The sequence below is a fragment of the Andrena cerasifolii genome, chromosome 1 (assembly GCF_050908995.1).
Source record: "Andrena cerasifolii isolate SP2316 chromosome 1, iyAndCera1_principal, whole genome shotgun sequence".
NCBI classification, from domain to species: domain Eukaryota; kingdom Metazoa; phylum Arthropoda; class Insecta; order Hymenoptera; family Andrenidae; genus Andrena; species Andrena cerasifolii.
The window spans coordinates 22,463,134-22,470,560 of record NC_135118.1 but is presented as its reverse complement, the minus strand read 5'-3'; the positions used below and the strand labels follow the sequence as shown (position 1 = coordinate 22,470,560).

The window sequence follows — 7,427 nt, the reverse complement described above, 5'->3', positions numbered from 1 at the left end:
CCTGGTGGTCACCGTCAGAAACATGTGGCGAACAGGCCCACGTGAGCCGTAGCGCAGTCGCTTCTCCCTTAGCTTTCTCTTTTACCCCTGTTTCTACGTTTCTTCAATTTTCTATTTCTTTCCTTCAATTCTTCCACCTCTTGTTAAGGGTACAGACTGTGGAGAGACGATGCAATTGCAGGCAGTGTAGCTACTTAGACGTACAGTGGCTCGCATTAATATTCGGACACTTTTCAAAATCACATAACTTTTTTAGAATTGGTACAAAGAACTTGAGTTTTTTTGAGAAGCTAGAAGAATTAGTTTGCTAACTGACGCGTTTCGTCGTTTTGAAAAAAATGTATTTGATTGGAATAGCGAAAAGAATAGTAAATGTCGATTTTTAAACTTTTTTTTGTGAGCTTGTAATGAAAATTCAAAAAACCCGTTTGTAGATTGCAGTAAGTTGTATACGTGCCTAAAATTTCCTCAAAATCGGTTAACGTTGCTTCGAGCTACAAAAGTTTAAAAATCGCAGAATAAGGTCGAGAATCGCTGATTTCGGGAATTTTCGCGATTCTCGACCTTATTCTGCGATTTTTAAACTTTGTAGCTCGGAGCAACGTTAACCGATTTCCATGAAATTTCAAACACGTGTACAACTTACTTCAATCTACAAACGGTTTTTTTTTTGAGTTTTCATTACAGGCTCACAAAAAAAAGTTTAAAAATCGACCTTTTCTATTTTTTTTGCTATTCCGACTAAGTGCATTTTTATTCAAAACGACGAAACGCGTCAGTTAGCAAACTAATCCTTCTAGCTTCTCAAAAAAACTCAAGTTGTTTGGACCAATTCTAAAAAAGTTATGCGATTTTAAAGAGTGTCCGAATATTAATGCGAGTCACTGTAGCTACTAAACAGCGTTGCGGCGAGGCATATGACGTCACAGAGCAGCAGAAAGGGAACACTTACAGCGATACCGGTATACTTGTTTGGTGGCGCTGCGGCTGCCACCGACGAAAACGCAAAGCGAATCCAGGCCCAGTGACGTCATATGCCCCGCCGCGTAGCGACTTCGCCTGGCATTCTTGGCAACACTGGTTACAGGGTGCAGTGGAGGGAGAATACCTACAGCAATGGAGATGTTTGCGTGCGTGATGATTCCATGCCGTCAAACCAATCCACGCTAAGGTTGGTTTCCCCTTCACCACGGTACGGATTTTCCTGACAACCCTGCTAAGTTCGTTAGTCGGTATCGGGCAGTTCCTGCGAACATTTGCCGTTGACCTCCCGCGAGTCTCTCGGTACAGTGTTAATTGTTTTTGTTAAAATAAATTTAGTGTTGTGTTAGGAGTCATTCATTATTCTACCATGCACCACCTCGATTCCATGTGCATATGAAGTACCCAGCATCGTCTACTGGTTTTGAAATTTCCAGGGAATAGACACGAGCCTCGAAAGTACAGGTATCTTGTAATTGTGTCTGTAAGTGCATTATTTGATAAAAGTAAGTAAATCTATTTGAAAGTTAATACGAATTGTTTTGCATAGTTGCAAATTATGTTAAGTAGGTATCACAACCTGCGTAAGAAATGTAAAACAGAATTTAGCTGTATAAAAGGATTCGTTTCGAGGAACGTTTCTTTCTATAATTGAGGGGCCCAGTGGAAGACAGGCACGTGCCATATATGCATTAATTTTCGTTTCTTTCTTCCATTAATTCCACCACGTTTCATTAAAAAAAACTCGGCGTACGAATCGTATCTGAACGTTTTGTTCCGTTTGCGACGGTGTGGAGACCCGAGGTTAAATTTTCTTCGCGCAGAGAAAAAACAAATGCGTAGTGGAAAAGGGCCCATGCCACACGGCTCCTTGGGGACACGTGGTCTAATAGAATTAAGGGGTTAGGCCTCCCTGGGCGAAGTAAAGTTATAGTCACTTTCGGTAATTCTTTTTAGGGATATAATGAAATAAATGGATATTTCAGTACGATGCCTGTCGTTGTATTATAATTCCTGACGGAAAAAGTCGTATTTCTTTCGTACAAAATGGCAGCTGTAGAGCCGTGTACGCGACATCTTGCCGAACGACTGTTTTGCACGGTGTTTAACGTCACGGCTGTACCGTTTGACCTGCATCAAGAACCCAAAAAGTTTTATTTTCTACATGCCTAAAACTGAAGAAGTACATATGGATATGCATGAACATTCATTTCTGTCGAAATGGTGAACATGCGGAGAAAAAGTGCATTTTTGTTTTTATAAAAGTGCCAATTGCGAAGAAAATGTTCAAGACATTGCAAAATCGGTATGTACTTCTTCAGTTTTAGGCATGTAGAAAATAAAACTTTTTGGTTTTTTGTTCTAAGTCAAACGGTATTGCCGTGAGGTTAAACACCGTTGAAAACGTCGTTTGGTGAGATGTTGCGTATCATGGCTGTACCGCTGCCATTTTGTACAAAAGAAAATACGTCTTTCCGTCATGAGTTGTACAATGACAGACTCCATATTGAATTTTCCATTTATTTCATTATCTACCTCAAAATAATTGCTGAAAATGGGTAACTTTGTTTCTCCAAGGTGGCCTAACCCCTTAGTTTTTCAGCTAAAATTTGTTAATAGTTATCATTTACCATCTAATTCAAGTACTGTTTAAAATAATTACAATTTCGAACCGCTTTCCTGTGAAAATGATTTTTCAGCTAAAATTTGACAATAGTTGTCATTTACCATCTCATTCAAGTACCATTTAAGGGGGTATCCCCGTTTGAACCCTCGGAAAATGTGTACATGTTGTGGATTTTTTTACAAGTTCACGGCTTGATAAAGATTTCCCGCTTTTTTACTATCTTTACATAGTATTATGAACTACTTGTAAAAAAAGTTTCAGTTAAAAGACTATTGTTTTTCGGAAGTTATGTATACATATCCGAAAGACTCTCGATTTTAGACGGCTAAACGGTGGGCCTAAAAACTCGCGCTACGTTCAACCCATTCACTTCCAATTTTGCATGCAGGATCGTAATAAGATTCCACATCGTCCAACGAGGTTTTTTTTTTATTCCGCGTTTATTATTTATAAAGAAAAAGGTAGCCTTTTCTCTTAGAAAAATGTAACTTTACCTTTGATCTTTCACCATTTCTTTATTTTTCAAATTTTTCAAAATCTACCCCATTGGAGGATAGTTATTGACATACTTTATAAGAAGAGTTTATTGTTTTTGATTTCAGACACGACATACAGCTGTTTTCAGGCCCACCGTTTAGCCGTCTAAAATCGAGAGACTTTGGATATGTATGCATAACTTCCGAAAAACAATAGTTTTTTAACTGAAACTTTTTTTTTAAGTAGTTCATACTACTATGTAAAGATAGTAAAACGGATAATCTTCATCAAGCCGTTGACCTATAAAAAAAACCCACAAAATGTACACATTTTCCGAGGGTTCAAACGGGCGGGTATACCCCCTTAAGGGGTAATACCACTGTAGAGCCCGGAAAAGTAGCCTGATTTTGAGAATTTTGTATGCGAGTATAGTGAATGGAATACAAAATCTGTTTGAAGACCTTTATTGTACATACTCTGAAGTATAATCACAATTTAAAAAAAAAAAATTTAATGCAAAATAGCGGCGCCACAGCTCAACAAAAGAAGCTTCTTTTGAAAAACAGTGTTCTGCGGCCGGAAAGATTTCTCCTTCAATTTTTTTATTAAAAAAATTTTTTAAAAATTGTGATCATACTTCAAAGTATGTACAATAAAGACCTTCAAACAGATTTTGTATTCCATTTACTCGCATACAAAATTCTCAAACTCAGGCGGCCTTTCCGGACTTTACAATGGCATTACCCCCTAAAATAATTACAATTTTGTACCGCATTTCCTATAAAAACAATTTTCCCTTCAACCCGCTGTCCTCTAAAATCATAAAGCGGTGGCATGTGCCTGTTTTCCACTGGGCCCCCAATTTTAAATCCGAACAATATATAACGCGAACACGCCAGTTTCGATCTCACTGTTATCCACCGCGAGCGCCCAATAATTGAAAATCCTATATATTGTGTAACGCGGGCTTGTAATTTAAAATCCTGTTTTGCAACGTGAGCTTGCGATTTAAAATCCTGCCGTTTTGCAATGCGAGCTTGCAATTTAAAATCCTGCTGTTTTGTAACACGAGTCGACTTGTATGCAATGATAAGGGATTCCCTGTAGCAGATCTTCGTTAATAGCAAAGCATCCAGTATGATCAGAAGTTGTGATACCATTATCATAAACACTCGGCGTATATTTTATCGCTCATTATAGTCCCAGCTATGTCCTTTAATGTAACATAATGCCGATAATGCGCATTACACCCGCAATACTATACAGAGACGAATAATTAGAAGACACGAAATTATTACTATATATACTTTAATGAATTTCCATAATTTAAAGACTATGTTACTTTCTTATAAACTTGAATATTCATTTACCTGAAAATACCAGGACACCCAATTGTATATTTGCCAACATATCTTCACATTCGTACACTTTGCTATCCATAAAGCAGAGATAGATAAAAGCACACAAGTGTTTCTTTGTCTCACAGTTTATGCTAAGCAACGTGTACCACTTATTTACTTTCAATGAATTATTGTTTATTTATGTTTCACTCAGGCTTTCCATTTCTACGCTCCACGTTGAAGTGACTAGCTGGAACAATTTTGCATACGATTGAGTTGCTTTTGTCGAAGAAGTTGGACTGTAGTGTAATTCTTCCCGCTATAGCCCGTTGTTTATCACTTGTACACGTGTCATCGGCGATATCCATTGTAGAATCAGGATCAACGATAAACGATGTGATTCATCGGACCTACGATCGTTTTTTTTCACGTTTACGCGTACTACTTTCTTCGCAACCGACGCATTTCGACCACGCACTTTTCAGCGCGAAGTCAACGCTCCACTAATTATCGGTGATAATCGGCGTACGAACTGACACCGTTACAAGGACCAAATAAATTGGCCTAGATCTGCGTTTCTTCTGGCAACAACGTCTTTCCAAACGACGCACAATTAAAATCATTTATTTTACATATAAATGCATCGTTCCTGGGGCAATCGTGGCCAGAAAGAAATGAGTTTCTTAATCATAGACAGCCTTTTACCTTCACGATGTCATTGGGTTTCGTAAGAAATAGGCTGTTAACGAATTTGCATTTCCTTCGTTTCATTTACATGCTAATTTGGAAAGAAATAGGGTAAGTAAATACATAGTTCTATTCTATGTTATAAATATCGAATATTATATGAAACATTTTCAACGATGACAAATGCAACTGTTGACTTTATATTATTCATATTTTAAAAGAATTTGCAATTTTTTGCACAATATTTTTACAATAGAAAAACCTTGTCTGTGCTACCACGTGGTGATGAAGAATAGTATCATATCAATATACTGCATATTATTAGTTATATCGTTTTCGTAATAGTCTAGCTATTAATAATGAAAAATTAGAAATCCTATATAATAAGACACTTTATCTATTTGTTTGTTATTTAGCAAAATCTGTTTAGAGGCTTTTTTCGTGCTTCCCGATGACCTAAAAGGTTCAAATTCTGGGCATCCAAAGATGCCACAACAATGCCAAAACCTGGAAAATTCGAAAACGGTTGCTACCTGTGGCCTAAAACAGGTGTTATGTTTATCTTATGGACCCCTTAAGGCTTTTAAGCACTGCTGAATACTAAGTTTTGATAAATTTCTTTTCCTTTCTTCGCAGATAACGTGAGGTGTCCCATGACGAGACAGGCACCTGCTGTAGGTACCAGACAAGTACCTGCAAGTTGGAAAATCGCTATTTCGCAGGGACAATTCCTTTCAAGAAGATTTCCAACAAAAATTGAGCTTACCGTAGGCGGCGGCTTATTATACATATAGTAATGCCAGGTGAAGCAGGCCAAAAAACTCGAAGTGCAAAAAGAGAATCGCCCAACGTGGGGCTCGAACCCACGACCCTGAGATTAAGAGTCTCATGCTCTACCGACTGAGCTAGCCGGGCTATGAGGTGTTTCACGAGAAACTTATTTATTGAACCACCAATGAGGTACAGCATAGACCTGTTACCTTATTAACTTTCATATCTCACGTTCTGAAATACCACTGTTGTCTGCATGGACCTAGAGAACAGAGCATAGTTGCGGCGGGTTGAAGCAAAAGGCGGAGGGGGAATCGCTTGTTTCAGCCATCTTAGGTTAGGTCTATAGTTGCATACCTTAAGCCGTATCTCCACTGCATCGGTAAGGCCGCTCGGTAGTGTCAAATAAGTGTATCGTGATCGCATGTTTTGAAAAGCCGGTCGATTTACTGAGCGGCATTGCCGATCGACAAATGCCGATGCAGTGGGGACGCGGCTTTAGCTGACAGTTCTGGAAAAAGGGATTGGGTTGGTACCCGTGGAGCGTGACCGCTCTGCTCGTTAAAGCGCGGGATTTTCAAAATAAAAGACTTGGTTTAAAATTTTTAGATTATTTTCGAGACTGTTTCGAACAGTTCAGATCCCAATGTAATCGATCGCGAAGTCTCCCTGATCCTTCCATAGATCCTTGTAGTCCGATCAGGATGATAGGTTTCCGTTCATCTTTAGGTGATGGTGGAAGCGGGGTTTTCCATTACGACAGCGGAGTGCACGCGTAAGAAGAGAAAGGAGGCTCGATCCTCGGATCGAGAAAACAACCCTTGAAGGAAATTTCTGTCTCTTCCTCAACATGGCCAGCCTGTTTGGAGTGGCCTTTTACCAACTGGGAAAGGCAAGGAACATCTAGAAAAGATTTGTGATTTATAGCGAATTCGGTATCTCGCACTGACTCTGTGCTGAGACGAAGATAGTTCTATAAGAATCAACCAATCCAAGTTATGTACGATAATTTCTGGCACCAGCACAGAGTCAGTGCGAGATACCGAACTCGCGATTTGTTTCGGGGTCTGTTGATTAGTTTCCTCTTCCTGCTTTCGAACTCCGACTAGGACCTCTCCCATCCGTGCCATCCGCACACGTTCGTTCTTTGGTTGAGCGTCAGTCACGTGATTGATTTTGACGCTCAAAACGAGCGTCGAGCGTCAGTATGAAATTGTACCTTAAGTGGAATTCGCAGTTTGTCTTTCGAGCGAGTGTTCAAATATATGATGCGTACAGGGCTTATTGATAACAGTAAAATAGCGTAACGTTTTATAACATTCCTAATTATAATATCTACTTTCCTATAATATGTATCCATTATATTATTACTATATATAAATAATTTACATTTACAGCTCTAGCTATTTCTCGTGGCAGACAACCTTCTACCAATAGCCCTGAACCTGCTTACGGTGGAAAACACATTGTCTCCAACATGGTACCACAAAAGTCCGCTTTCAAATTTCGCTCCAGTTTGCATATCTATTATAGCTATGTTCACG

At 39.0% G+C, this 7,427-nt stretch overlaps 1 non-coding gene across 1 annotated transcript; it reads right to left on the bottom strand.

Annotated features, from left to right (window-relative positions):
* Window positions 1-5,954: 5,954 nt before the first annotated feature.
* Window positions 5,955-6,027, bottom strand: Trnak-cuu (transfer RNA lysine (anticodon CUU)). The gene has a single exon. It is a non-coding gene; the product is annotated as a tRNA-Lys (tRNA).
* Between the last annotated feature and the right edge of the window lie 1,400 nt (window positions 6,028-7,427).